This window comes from Lissotriton helveticus, chromosome 12 (genome assembly GCF_964261635.1).
Source record: "Lissotriton helveticus chromosome 12, aLisHel1.1, whole genome shotgun sequence".
NCBI lineage: Eukaryota > Metazoa > Chordata > Amphibia > Caudata > Salamandridae > Lissotriton > Lissotriton helveticus.
In genome coordinates, this window is record NC_136073.1 from 821,713,167 (window position 1) to 821,728,417 (window position 15,251).

A 15,251-nucleotide genomic window follows, 5' to 3' on the forward strand; every position below is an offset into this window, starting at 1 on the left:
TTATTATCTGTCCCTCTCTATTTTGCATTTTTGCCGCCTTTTTGTGTGTTTTTGAGTGCATTTTTCACTCTTTTTCTATTACTTGCTTTTAAAATTTCTTTTACTTACTTTGTTACTTCCTACCTTTTGTTTTCCGCCCCCGCCTACCCACAACCATGGCAAAGAGCCTTAAGAAAACCAAGGACCTGAGGAAGAGGAGTAAGAGCCACGACCACCTTCCTTGCAAGGGGTGCCTCTACGGGCCTTATTCAATGAAGCGGAGGTGGGCGCACAGTTTTTTTTTTGTCCAGCGCCACCTCCTCTTAACCCTGGCAGCAGGTGACAGGCCTGGATCCTGGATCCTGGTACGGGCTCCGGGAGCATCACCGGTGTTGGGAGAGGTTGCGTCAGGCAGTGTTTTGCTGCTCTGGGGTCCGGCGCACCCGTAACCAATCGACGCACCAGTGGTCCAACATCCTGGACCGGGATGACCTGCTAGGTATTTAGGTCCTGGGGCTTGGTGAAAGTCTGGAATACGTGGGCTAGGTAGGTTTAGGATTCAGGAATCATAATTGACTCTGGAATAATAATAATGATCGGATGGTACTTGACTGCAATACATACTAGTGGCCTACTACTAGTCTAATAAGTCGATCTTTAGGTCAATGTTATTGCAATTGCCATTTCCTCTCAAGAAATATTGTTAGAGCAATTATATTTATTTATTTAACACAAATCATTTTTTGTCTCTTTAATTATGTCTTACATGATCAGCATCCAGGGGCAAGAAGAAGACTGGGTTAGCTGGCAGTGCGGCAGGAGCTGGAGGGGCCTCCCTGGAGCAGCAGGAAGCGGCCTCAGGCGCAGATGGCTCTGCTGCTGGCCCCAGTAAGTCTTCCTCGTGTTGTTATATATATTAATATTTCCCTAACTTGTATCGCTCTATTGTTTCCATTTCCTAATCTGAATTTTTCCAAAATCCTCTTCAATCTACCTGTTTCAAAATTCTTGTTTTTGCTCCATTACCTACTAGTACTACTAACATTGATTTGATGTTAAAAAAACACTAGAAACAAACTGCATCTGGCTAACCTCTGCTCTGACTCTGCGTTAGTCTGTCTGTAGCTTGCTTTCTCCTTGGTTTCACTCAGCTTTCCCTCTCCCCTTATATGTGGATTGCCTAGTAGTGGTACAGTTGGACTCCGAGAACCCATTGGTCCTAGGCTACTACTAGTACTAGTACTAGTTAGAACTCCTTACTACTACTAGTACTAGTAGCACTAATCTGCTGTGCAGATTCCATGCCCAAGTAAGGTATTCCCCGCAGGTTTGTGAGATGAGAAGGCTTTAGTTTCTTTTACTGTCTCCTCATGCTGAATCAGTAATGGTGGTCACTCACATTTGACAGGACACCTCAAAGTGGTGTATTTTACTTTTTCTAATCCAGGCCTAGTACTTTTTTTAGTAGTAGCAGTTGATGGGGAACACTGAACAACTGATTACCATGCACCGTGGCCGGAAGGAAGTATGAGGAGTAGGAGGACGGCACCATTATTTTCCAACTAAGAGAGACCTCATGTTCGCCCAGTCAGCCACTCTTTCTTCTTTTAAAAAAATGAGATGCACCAATAGTTCTAGTCACTGAGTCCAGTTCTTTGGGTTGTCCTCTTCTTGAGAGGCTTTTCAAAAATTACCACCAACAAAATGACCAACCGGATATTGTTATTTGATAGACATACTGTCTACTCTGCTCTACTCTACTTTAGTATGCGAATTGTAGATAGTGACGTGTGTAGTGTATGTATTATTAATTATGTATTTTCAATCTTGCTAATGAAAAAAATAAATAGGGGAGGCGTATAAGGCATCTAAAACAATTTGAAATGTTTTTTTTCAGGCGTACTGACCACAAGTTCCACCACAAGTTCCGGGGCCAGCGATGAGGGCCATGCCACTCCGGAGGGAACGGAGGATGCAGCCTCTGCAGGGGGTGAGCTAGCAGCAGTGGCGGGCGATGGTAAGTCATATTCCTTACTTATTGAGAATGATGAATACATACACTCGTTGCAAGGGTGTACACTCAGTACTAGTACACTGTGCTTCTGCTGAGACTAAGTTGTTGTGAACACTGAACAGTTGAAAAAGACATCCTTTACTTAACATTAGCATTAGCGGCGGGGGTTGAGTAAATAATGGCCTATTCTATTCTATCTTCAACTCAGCAGAGATCGTTTTATGAAGACAGAGTCAGACGACATGTATGACTGGCAGAGAATCATGCGTGGGTGAAGGTAGTGGCCTTGGGATGCATATAGGTGGCTGTGGAAAATCAGGGGTCCCTACCTCATCAGAGGGGCGGAAGCGACAGGGGTCTCCCACCCCCACGCCGGCACAAACAGCATCCCGGGGTCATTGGACTTCCTCTCTTCGCCCACAGGATCCGCAACCCATTGCCGACCCGGAACCCGGCAAACCGGAAACCGGAAGCGAAGTCCCGACCAGTGACCCGGAACCCGAACCATCCGGAAGCGGAAGTGCAGCAACTACGCTCCTCCAGGAACGTAGAAAAGACGGGAAAACAGTCAAGACCTTGTTCAGCCCAGCGGACTCGTGGCAGGAGAAAGCGAACGGCGCGGAACCCCCGACGGAGAGTGGACGAGGAGAGGAGAACGTTGAGAAGGCGGAAAGCGGAGAACAGGAGGAGGAAGAAGACCTGTGGTCGGAGGACTGGTGGCGACCTCCGGAGGTGGCTGGAGAGCGGCCGCAACTCGGATGAGAGTTGCGGCGGGGCACGTGAGTACTCTCTATCCTTTCTCCGTGTCCCTGTGTAAAAATAGTGTAAATACCTGTAGAGCCTGTACATAGTGTGTCACGAGCACCCTGCACTGTTCATATAGATAAACGAAGTATCACGAGCACCTTGTGTATATATATCACTCTCCTTGCACTGCCCCAGGCACCCCAACCACCATACCCCTCCCGCTTGCAATTGACCCTCTCCCTCTACCCTTCCCGCCTCCCCTCCCACACTTCTCCTTCCTGACCAACGCACTCCCGGTGAAGGTGACAGTACTCGATAGTCCTCATCGGACCGGACTAACCCCAACTTGTTCTCTCTTTTACATATCTCCGAGGAGACCCATCACCCGACCGTCATCTGATGACCACAACCTACAGAGTATCCCGGACAAAGACATCAACCCTACAACAGATCTCTTCCGTCACGACACTCTCTCCGGACTTCCTCCTTTGTACCTCTGTGGAATACTACTGTGTGTCCTACCTCTGAATAAAACCCGAAACCATAGCTCATTATATCCGGCCTCCCAGCCTGTTATTCCGGTCCGCCTCACCCACAACTCCACAGGTGGTGTCAGAAGTGGGATACACCGGAAGCATGGAGGCCGCGGTTAAGCAGCTAGCGGAGAGCCAGGAGGTGCTTGGAAAAATGATGGAGAGATTCCTCAAGACCGCCGAGGATGACCGTGGCCAACTCCACGACGTCCTTAAAGGACAGGGAACAGCTCAGGACCAAGCCCTCGAGAAACTGACCACCGTCATGGGACAACAACGGCCCACCACCTCCTTACCCTCAGTGGTCCTCCAAAAATATGTGTCGGGTGAAGACCCCGACTATTTTTTTACCAATTTTGAGCGCTTGGCGCAGGCTGCTGCATGGCCTGCCGATCGCTGGAGCCACTATCTTGGTCCACTATTGACAGGCGAACTACAGGCTGCCTATCAGCAGGCCAATATCCAGGGGGTGACCCCCTACCAAGACGTCAAAACCTGCATACTTGAGAGACTGGGAATCGACGACGAAACGTACAGGGTTCGTTTACGTCAGGCCAGAGAGGGCCCCCAAGAAACACCGCGGGCTCTCTCATTTCGGATTCAAGACTTGACAAACCGATGGCTGAAACCGGCCACCGCCACGAAGGAAGAGATCCTTTCCAAGATATATTTGGAACAGTACCTGGCCTCTCTTCATCCAGCCACCCAGAAATGGGTGAGACAACACGCCCGCCTGACCTTGGACAGCGCGGTGGAGATAGCCAGTGCCTACAGCAGAGCCCAGGAGTCCCAACGGGTCAAGGAAGAACCACATCCCCGCGTTCCTCATGGCAACCACTCACGGCCACCCAGACCACCAAACCCGGTCAGAAGACCAGATCCCGCTCCCCTGATGCCATACCCAATCCTGCCTCGACCTCCCCCACCTGGGCCACAGTGCTATCACTGTGGAGGATACGGGCACATAGCCCGGGTGTGTCCTCAAAAGGAAGAACCTATGGACATAGGGATGGCACGGAACTATGTGTGCCTCACTAACGATGACACCCCACCACCTTTTCGCTGTCCCGTGCGAATAGACGGACACCGTATGATGGCCTTGGCAGATACGGGGTGTAGACATAGCGTCCTCAGACCCCAGGAACTACCCCATCCTGTCGGACCCCTTACCGGGACTGTCGCTATAAAGTGTGTTCACGGCGACACCAAGAGTTATCCAACGGCCCAAGTAAGGGTACAACAAAACACAGACATGGGAAGAATGTTAACAGTCGGGCTGGTTCCTACCCTCCCGGAACAAGCCATACTAGGCAGTGATTATAGCGGTCTTCCACACCTCTTGAAAGACACTACAGACTCCCTAAGGAAATGGTGGGCGGAGGCCCCGTTTCCGCATGGATCTCCAACCACAGACTCTCCCTCAAAATCCGGAAAATCTAAGAACCAAAAGAAAAGAGAAAAGAGAACCTTTAAAGGTGCTTTCCCTGCTCTTGCCGAAGTTCATCCTTGGGAAACGGACCGCGAGTTCCGAGCTGCCCAGCAAGAGGATCCCGTCTTACAGGAGGCTTGGAATCGTGCCCTGGACGACGAGGACCCACTACACGTAGGTCCTTACTTCTTTCGTAAACACGGACTCCTCTATAGGAAAGGGGGGCCCCAGGACCCCACACAGCTGGTTATCCCCGGATTATTCCGGGAAAAAGTCCTATACCTGGCCCACAGTCATTTGCTGGGAGGACATTTCAGTGACCTAAAAACCGGCCAAACTATCCTTGAGAAGTTCTACTGGCCGGGTGTCCATGGACAAATAAAACAATACTGTAGGGAGTGTCCGGTCTGCCAGAGAAACAGCCGGTATCGACCCCCTCGTGTGCCTCTCCAACCCCTTCCTCTTATTGATGTCCCTTTTTCCCGAGTGGGTATGGACCTGATAGGACCCCTGTTGCCCTCCAGGACGGGTTGTAGGTACGCCCTGGTGTTAGTGGACTACGCCACCAGGTTCCCGGAGGCCATCCCTTTGAAGCAGCCCACAACACAAAATATCGCTAAAGCCCTTATCTCCATTTTCAGTAGGGTAGGATTCCCTCATGAGATTTTAACAGATCAGGGTACTCCTTTCGTGTCCTCCCTCATGCGCCAAGTATGCGCCAATTTGGGTATCAAACAGATAAGGACTTCGGCCTATCACCCCCAGACAGACGGGTTGGTGGAGAGATATAATGCCACCCTAAAGGCCACCCTGAAGAAGCTCCTGGGCCTGGAAAGTAAAAGGTGGGAGGAGATGCTTCCCCTAGCCCTCTTCGCCATTCGATGCAAAGTGCAAAGTAGCACCGGGTATTCCCCATATGAGCTGTTATATGGCCGTGCCCCGAGGACCTTGTTAGACATGGCTCGCGAGGCATGGGAAGCAGAGCCAGACCGGACCCGGCCTCTCCCCGAGTATGTCGATAACCTCCGAACCCACTTGACCCAAATCAGAGAAATAGTGCGGCAGAATCTGACAACAGCGCAGGTCACACAAAAACAGCAGTATAACAAAGGAACCAAGGCCCGTTCTTTCAATCCAGGAGAGCTGGTGTTGTTACTCCTGCCATCCTCCGACCATAAACTATTGGGACATTGGCAGGGCCCTTTCCCTATCGTGAGACAAGTGACTCCCGTCACCTATGAACTAGAGCTGGATGCCAACCGAAGTGTCACCCAGATCTACCACGTCAACCTGTTGAAGAAGTGGGAGGGACCCCTCCCTGTCCTAACAGGCTCACTCTCTCTGCCCTTCGAGGGCTGTATAGACCCTGACCTTCCTGAAACCAACAAACAGGACCTGAAGCGGGCCTTGTCCTCGGTCCAAGCAGTGTTTTCCTCCCTACCCGGACACTCCACCATAGTGGAACATGCCATCCACACAGAAGCAGGGAAAATCGTGCGACAGAGACCCTACCGGATCCCTGAAGCACGCCGAACAGTTATAAAAGGAGAGATCGCCCAAATGCTGGAGATTGGTATAATTGAACCGTCTAACAGTAGTTGGAATTCCCCCATCGTGTTAGTACCCAAACCTGATGGCTCCACCCGTTTCTGCATTGATTTCAGGGAGGTGAATAAAATCTCGGCTTTCGACTCCTATCCCCTGCCTCGAGTGGACGAGATGGTGGAGCAGATAGGCAAGGCTGAATACATCAGTACCCTGGACTTGTGTAAAGGGTACTGGCAGATCCCTTTAAAGCCGGAAGACAAACCTAAAACTGCGTTTTCAACGCCTGAGGGTTTGTTTCACTTCAAAGTAATGCCCTTCGGGCTCCATGGGGCCCCTGCGACATTTCAAAGGGCCATGAACCTGGTCTTACGACCCCATACCGACTTTGCCGGGGCGTACTTAGACGACATAGTTATCTACAGTGATAGCTGGGAAAAACACCTACTCCATTTACAGGCAGTGGTACACTCCCTGGGTAGTCATGGTTTCACCATTAACCCCGCCAAGACGACCTTGGCGGCCCGAAGTGTGAAGTATCTAGGGTATCTCTTAGGGGAGGGGGTCATTCGTCCCCAAAACAATAAAATACAAGCCGTACACTCCATACCCTTCCCTCACACAAAGAGAGAACTCCGTGCCTTTCTCGGGTTACTAGGGTATTACCGGAGGTTCATTCCCCGGTTCTCCCAGATAGCCGCTCCCTTGACAGACCTTTTGAAGAAGTCCGCTAAAACCGAAGAGAAGTTGCAACAACCCACTCCTGTCCTCCTGCAGGCCTTCAATCACCTCAAGCAATCCCTGTTGTCAGAACCCGTGTTGGTCAGTCCGGACTATTCCCGTCCATTTATCCTGCAGACGGATGCTTCCGATCAGGGTTTGGGGGCGGTCCTGTCCCAGAAAGACGAACAAGGGGTAGAAAAACCGGTTCTGTATATCAGTCGGAAGCTCTTCCAGCGCGAGCAAAACTATGCAGTCATAGAGAAAGAGGCTCTGGCGATTAAGTGGGCAGTGGACAGTCTCAGGTACTATTTAGAGGGCCGGGAATTTATTCTGTACACAGACCATGCACCACTTGAGTGGATGGCCCGCAATCGGGGCCACAACGACAGGGTCCTTAGGTGGTTCCTATCGTTACAGCCATTCCGTTTCCAAACGCTACACCGAAAGGGACTAGACCAGGGCAATGCTGATTACCTCTCACGTTATCCCGCTCCTTCCACCCCTACTAGTAAGACAGCTAGGGAAAGGGGATGTGGAAAATCAGGGGTCCCTACCTCATCAGAGGGGCGGAAGCGACAGGGGTCTCCCACCCCCACGCCGGCACAAACAGCATCCCGGGGTCATTGGACTTCCTCTCTTCGCCCACAGGATCCGCAACCCATTGCCGACCCGGAACCCGGCAAACCGGAAACCGGAAGCGAAGTCCCGACCAGTGACCCGGAACCCGAACCATCCGGAAGCGGAAGTGCAGCAACTACGCTCCTCCAGGAACGTAGAAAAGACGGGAAAACAGTCAAGACCTTGTTCAGCCCAGCGGACTCGTGGCAGGAGAAAGCGAACGGCGCGGAACCCCCGACGGAGAGTGGACGAGGAGAGGAGAACGTTGAGAAGGCGGAAAGCGGAGAACAGGAGGAGGAAGAAGACCTGTGGTCGGAGGACTGGTGGCGACCTCCGGAGGTGGCTGGAGAGCGGCCGCAACTCGGATGAGAGTTGCGGCGGGGCACGTGAGTACTCTCTATCCTTTCTCCGTGTCCCTGTGTAAAAATAGTGTAAATACCTGTAGAGCCTGTACATAGTGTGTCACGAGCACCCTGCACTGTTCATATAGATAAACGAAGTATCACGAGCACCTTGTGTATATATATCACTCTCCTTGCACTGCCCCAGGCACCCCAACCACCATACCCCTCCCGCTTGCAATTGACCCTCTCCCTCTACCCTTCCCGCCTCCCCTCCCACACTTCTCCTTCCTGACCAACGCACTCCCGGTGAAGGTGACAGTACTCGATAGTCCTCATCGGACCGGACTAACCCCAACTTGTTCTCTCTTTTACATATCTCCGAGGAGACCCATCACCCGACCGTCATCTGATGACCACAACCTACAGAGTATCCCGGACAAAGACATCAACCCTACAACAGATCTCTTCCGTCACGACACTCTCTCCGGACTTCCTCCTTTGTACCTCTGTGGAATACTACTGTGTGTCCTACCTCTGAATAAAACCCGAAACCATAGCTCATTATATCCGGCCTCCCAGCCTGTTATTCCGGTCCGCCTCACCCACAACTCCACAGTGGCGGATGAAGATTAGATGATGGGATGCATGGGTAGTTGAAGGATGGGTGAAAGGTGAAGGAGAAAGCAGAAAGGATGCCTGTCTGGGTGGGTGAAACTCTATAGGTGAAAGGAATCCTCGGGGGGGGGTTAAGGGGTATAACTCTAAGGCAAGCAAGGACGCATGGGTGGTGGTTGGTTATATCTATGACAAATGTATGTTGTCTGTGAAAGCCGGTTTATGATAGCCATGTTTGGATGGATGGTATCATAGACAGTAGGTGAAAACAAAGTCAGACTGGATAAAGAGAATGTAAAAGAAAATTATACCGTGGATAGAGTACCAAAGCAAAGGGTGAACATTAAGAATAAAATAATAATAATGCTACAAGAGCAATACACTGATAAATGAAAAAAAAACAGGGAAGAACAAGGACTGTTTTTTTGCAAGGTATTTGATTCAATGGTTTGAGGTTGTACTTGTATTTCAGAATTGAATACTCCCTTGACTCACAATAGATTGCAAGCACAATATATATATTGCATGACTATTATTTACCCTACCCACCCATCATTAATCGCCTCCCTCCGAATCTGAGGCCCACTTCCGCTCCAATCCCTACCCATATAATTTTTGACTACTATGTCAGCCATGGGTGGCCTATCGGCTGCATGGTAACTAGTACTTACAAATCACTCAGTATGTCATCATCATCATCACGTGAGTGACATGATGTCATGCCGCCGTATATCCTCTTTCATAAGCATGTCATCATTAACCATCATCATGTGCCTTATTGCAGTAGTCAGGGTGAAAGTGAAATTGTCCGTGCATTTGCCAATGATTTAACAGAGTATGGCCGTAATGGAAACCTATATAATTGTGTAGTACAGCTGCCCCACGTGCAGACAGTAGTAAAGTAACATGAGTCTGCAACACAAGTATGTCTGACTAGGGCATAAGCTGACTGATCTAGCAATACAAGATTATTTCTGCTAAACAAGAGAGAGAAAAAGAATACTTCAACTCTACCCCATAGTGTCTGAAAGTCTAATCATCACATCCAAATCTTAGGGGTAGAGGAAGTGAGAAAGAGGATACCACAACTGCTAGTGCTACTGTGCCGCTATAATTTTTATGTGCGTAATTGAATTTTGTTACTGTTTTGCTAAGAGTATTGGTTACAATTGTCTTTTTTTTTCTTTCTTGATATAGCTACTCCTTCCCAACCCAACAGGCAGGAGTTGGTGGCCAGGGCCTGGCAATGGAAGCTGGAGGCCATCCGGGCTGAATATCTCCAGCTGGTTGCCCTGGCAGAGGAGGAGGAGGAGGAGGCTGCAGCTTCTTCCTCCAATGCCCCGGGGCCCAGCCAGCCCCCCGTGCCTCCGGGGGTACGGCGCCGTGTTCTGGCAGCCGCCCGGCGCCCATCAACTTCATCATCTACTGCTGCCTCCCACCCCTGTTGTTCCTGCAGGAATTTTCGGTGCCGCGTGCTCGTCAGGATGGCGCACCTGAAGGCCAAACTGGAGGAGGTCCTGGAGCGAACTAGCTGGCACCCCCGCCGCTAGACGTCACCTCAGTATTTGACCTTTGCCCCTTTTCTAATCTTTTTTTGGTGGATGGGATGTTGGGAGATGGGGAAACTTGGGGTTTACTTTTTTTTTTTCTTCAACTTGGACAGACATTTACTGGACATTGGCTGGGGTTAGTTAGAGGGGTGTGTCAGGTGTTGTGGGTTTTTCTTCTAGTTTATATTTGTTTGGGTAATAAATTATTTATAGTTTTCCAATACATATGATGCAAATCTTTTCGGGGGGGATTACTCTTTTATGTCACCTTGCTTGTTTCATCCTTTTGCTGCAGGGCCGCACCCAGTTTGTGAAATCTGCCAATAGTGTAACACACTGACAGATAGATGCAGTACCCTCACTTGTCCTACTACTGTCAGTCTCTCCTCCTAGTCTATGCATTCTGCAACTAAAACCCCTTTTTAGTATGTTCTCAAGTATGTGGGTGTGTGAATTAATTTAGTTTCCATAGTATAAACATTATTGACTCCCCCCACACTTCTTCTCTTACCTGTGATTGATGTATAGGCGAAGCTATGGCTGCATGGTGATAGTTTGGTTTCCCAAGTTAGCATGGTGGGTGGTGATAGCAGTAGTAGACAGTTGCATTTGCAAAAAAAGAAAATGAGACAGTCACCTGAGGGAGACTAGGGAACGAGTACTTAGTAGAAGTACAGTAAGTAGTAAGTACACAAGAAGAAGACTGCCAAACTAGAAGAAAATGATGATGAATGATATTGATAAGCAATGCTAAAGTAAAATAAAACCGGGATAGCCTAGTACAAGTTACAACAAACTGAAGTAGACTCTACCTATGAAGTGGACAAGCGTAACCTTTAGAGCTGGAAGGATGATATATCTACGACGGCAATTAATAATAATGGATTAATAATTATGTTCCTCTGGAAAAAAAGAGAATAGCATATACTACTGAGCTTTGTGGGTAATGGGCAATCTAATCTGTTACCAGTGTTGTCCATATATATATATTTATATATATATATATATAGAGAGAGATCGAGAAAGGCAGATTGCTGAAACGCAACTGTCAGTGCAGGGGGGGGGGGTTTCAGCACGAATAAAATTACATCCTTAGCAAGGACCTGTGAGTGCTCTCCTTTGTATGCCGACTGGACAGTTTGGATGTGTGGAGAAATATATATATATATATATATATATATATATATATATATGTTCAAGTTCAAGATAGTTCAAGTTCTGCATTTATATAGCGCACTACTCACCCAGAGGGTCTCAAGGCGCTTGGGGGAAGGAGGGTGCTCACTCATCGAATATCCAGGTTTTTAATTGTTTTCTGAATGAGAGGTGGTTCTGGGTAAGGCGGAGGTAGGCAGGGAGAGAGTTCCAGGTTTTGGCCGCTAAGTAGGGAAAGGATCTTCCACCCATGGTGGATCTATGGATACTTGGGATTACGGCGAGGGCTTGATTGGTCGATCGAAGTTGGCGGGTGGGGGTGTAAAAGGACAGGCGCGTGTTGAGGCATTCGGGTCCAAGGTCGTAGAGTGCCTTGTGTGCGTGGGTGAGGAGACGGAACGTTATTCTCTTGTTGATGGGGAGCCAGTGGAGTTCTTTCAGGTGACCGGAAATGTGAGCATGGCGGGGGACGTCTAGAATGAGTCTAGCTGACGCGTTTTGGATGCGTTGGAGTTTTTTTGGTAGCTTTGCTGTTGTTCCGGCGTACAGGGTGTTACCATAGTCCAGACGGCTTGTGACCAGAGCGTGAGTGACCGTCTTTCTCGTTTCGGTGGGGATCCAACGGAAGATTTTTTTAAGCATACGTAGGATGTTGAAACATGATGAAGAGACGGCGTTGACTTGTCTGGTAATCGAGAGGGAGGAGTCCAGGATGAAGCCCAGGTTACGGGCGTGGTCTGTGGGGGTGGGTGCGTTTCCCAGGGCCGGTGGCCACCATGAGTCATCCCAAGCGGAGGGTGAAGATCCTAGGATGAGGACTTCAGTTTTGTCCGAGTTCAGTTTAAGGCAGCTGTTCTTCATCCATTCGGCTACTTCCTTCATTCCTTCGTTTAGGTTGGTTTTGGCGGTGTTTGGGTCTTTGGTGAGGGAGAGGATCAGTTGGGTATCGTCTGCGTAGGAGATGATGTTGAGGTTGTGTTTTCGTGCGATGGAAGCGAGGGGGCTCATGTAAACGTTGAAGAGGGTGGGTTGAGTGAGGAACCTTGAGGTACGCTGCAGATGACTTCAGTGGCTTCTGATCTGAAGGGGGGTAGGCGGACTCTTTGAGTTCTTCCGGCGAGGAACGAGGTGATCCAGTCCAGTGCTTTTCCTTGAATTCCAACATTGCTGAGGCGTTGAATAAGGGTGCTGTGACAGACTGTGTCGAAGGCTGCGGAGAGGTCAAGTAGGATGAGGGCAGCTGTTTCTCGGTTGTCCAGTAGTGTTCGAATGTCATCGGTTGCTGCGATGAGTGCGGTTTCGGTGCTGTGTTTGGCTCGGAACCCGGATTGTGATGGGTCGAGGGATTTGTTGGATTCGAGGAAGGCGGCAAGTTGATTGTTGACGGCTTTCTCCATGACTTTGGCGGGGAAAGGAAGGAGTGAGATGGGGCGGAGGTTCTTAAGGTCAGTGGGGTCTGCTGTGGGTTTTTTCAGGAGGGCGCTGAGTTCGGCATGTTTCCAGCTTTCCGGGAAGGTAGCGGAGTTGAGGGAGCAGTTGATGACGTCTCGGAGATGGGGTGCGATAATGGAGTCGGCTTTGTTGAAAATGTGGTGGGGACATGGGTCGGTAGGTGATCCAGAATGGATGGAGTTCATCAAGCGGATGGTGTCTTCAGTGGTGACTGGGGTCCAGGCGCAAAGGATGTTGGGGGGGGAGTTTATCTTCGGGTGTGAGTGGGGTGGGCTGATCACCGGGCTTGTTTTCGAAGCTGTTGTGTATGTCTGCGATTTTGTTGTGAAAGAAAGAGGCTAGGGAGTCGCAGAGGTCTTGGGAGGGAGTGATGTCGTTGGTGCCGGCGGTGGGGTTGGTGAATTCTTTGACGATGTTGAATAATTCTTTGCTGTTGTGGGAGTTGTTGTCAAGTCGGACCTTGAAAGCTGCTTTTTTGGTGGAGCGGATCAGTTGGTGGTGTTTGCGGATGGCGTTCTTGAACGTGGTTAGGTTTTCAGTGTGTCCCAGGGGGGGTTGTACTGTGGGTACCTGCACGTCTACCGTCTCCGTTCTAGGAGTAAACACAAAGGTGGGCTCCCTCAGTAGTGCTTTTAACGATGGTTTTATTGGTATGTATGTTTTTCTCTGCATACCAGTCACAGTGTCCCGGAAAGTATTATAAGTCTCTTGAAAAGGGGGGGGGAGAAAACAAATTCCAAGTCCAGGTAAATCAGGCTGGGGAGTCTGTGCTTTAGGCGGCCTCGGTGTAAGGGTCCTGGCTCAGTAGATTCCCCTTCGCCGGTGTCTCCCTCGTCAGCATGGTAGTGGACCCAGAAAACAAACAAAGGACATACAATGGGTTACTGAGACGTCCTATTTATATAGTGGAGGGCAGGGGAAGTGAGGGAAACCAAGTGTCGGTGCCTTATGCCAAACGTCACGCAGTGCTCTCGGTGCTCGTGAAGGGAGGGGCACCTGGGACACCTTTCACTCTCGGCAGCGGTAGCGTTTTACTCCGTAGGGCTATTCCGACCCACCCACTCCGCAACTCTGCCCCGTACCTTGTTTAGCCACGTTCCTCCCTCGGGACCGTGGCGGGGCGATGGGTGGATACGTTGGCCTCCTGGCTTGTAGAACTCCGCTGGGCTCGTCTGCTCTCCGACCTCTTCCTGCTTCGCCTCGGTGCTCCTTCGCGTCCTCTCCACACCGTCCACCTCCAGGGAAACGCCGTCAGTCGATGATGAGGTACTTCCGCCTTTTGACGTCGCGCTTCGGAAAGGGGGCGTAGCTGCGCCGTCCTCGTCGTTCCAGTTAAAGGTACCACGTCCCTTAACTGCGGATGTCCAGCAATCGTCTTGAATCTCTTGCCACTCGTTCTCGGGCAGCTGTAGGGACAATGGGCAGGGTGAGAGAGCAGTTGTAGACCACCACTCCGAGTCAGTGCGGGGCTCCCCCGGTACCCCACTGTTACATACCTCCCCCCCTGGCTTCTCCCGATCGGGGAGAGGAAAGACCCTGGACAGAAAGTCAGCGTTCCCATTGTCCTTGCCCTTACGATGCTGTACACTGAAGGTATATGGCTGCAGCGTTAGGAACCACCTCAGCACTCTAGGGTTCTGGCTACTGTTCTGGTGGATCCAACGCAAGGGAGCATGGTCTGTATGGAGGACAAAGCGAGAGCCTTCTAAATAGTACTTCAATTTATCAATGGCCCATTTGATGGCCAGGGCCTCTTTCTCGATGGTGGAGTAGTGGGTCTCGCGGGGAAATAACTTCCGGCTTATGAATAGCACAGGGTGTTCAGTCCCGTCCTCCCCCATCTGGGACAAGACGGCTCCTATCCCCACATTAGAGGCATCTGTAGCCAGTATAAAGTCCTTGTTATAATCGGGGGACAAGAGAACCGGGGCCGTGGTCATAGACTTCTTCAATGACTGGAAGGCTTCTACAGATTCCGGGGAGGGTTTCGTGAACCTTGCGGGCGGGACCTCTTTTCGTAGAAGGTCTGTTAGGGGGGCAGCCGTCTCAGCAAACATAGGTATGAACCGGCGGTAGTACCCCACTAGTCCCAAAAACGCCCTCATCTCTTTCTTTGAGGCCGGGAAAGGCACCCTCTCTATGGCACTGATCTTTTCGCTTTGGGGGGCGATAACCCCGTCGCCCAACACATATCCCAGATAGTTGACTTTGGTGTAGGCTGCTCTTGATTTTTTCGCGTTGATGTGAAGGCCGGCTTTCCTCAAGGCTGTGAGGATCGTCTGCAGGTGTCTTAGATGTTCACTCCAATTGTTGCTGTGGATAACGATGTCATCCAGGTAGGCGGAACTAAAGGAGGAGTATGGTCTCAGTACCTGGTTCATGAGGCGCTGAAAGGTCGCTGGGGCCCCATGCAGGCCGAACGGGAGGACCGTGAACTCGTATAAGCCCTCGTTAGTGACGAATGCAGTCTTTTTCATGTCTTCCTCACGAAGAGGCACCTGCCAATACCCCTTCGTGAGGTCGATGGTGGTGATATACTTGGCATCC

At 50.4% G+C, this 15,251-nt stretch overlaps 1 long non-coding RNA gene across 1 annotated transcript; it reads left to right on the forward strand.

Annotated features, from left to right (window-relative positions):
- Window positions 1–687: 687 nt before the first annotated feature.
- LOC144799038 (uncharacterized) lies at window positions 688–10,194 on the forward strand. The gene is made up of 3 exons (XR_013603734.1): window positions 688–867; window positions 1,877–1,996; window positions 9,745–10,194. It is a non-coding gene; the product is annotated as an uncharacterized LOC144799038 (long non-coding RNA).
- Window positions 10,195–15,251: the final 5,057 nt, after the last annotated feature.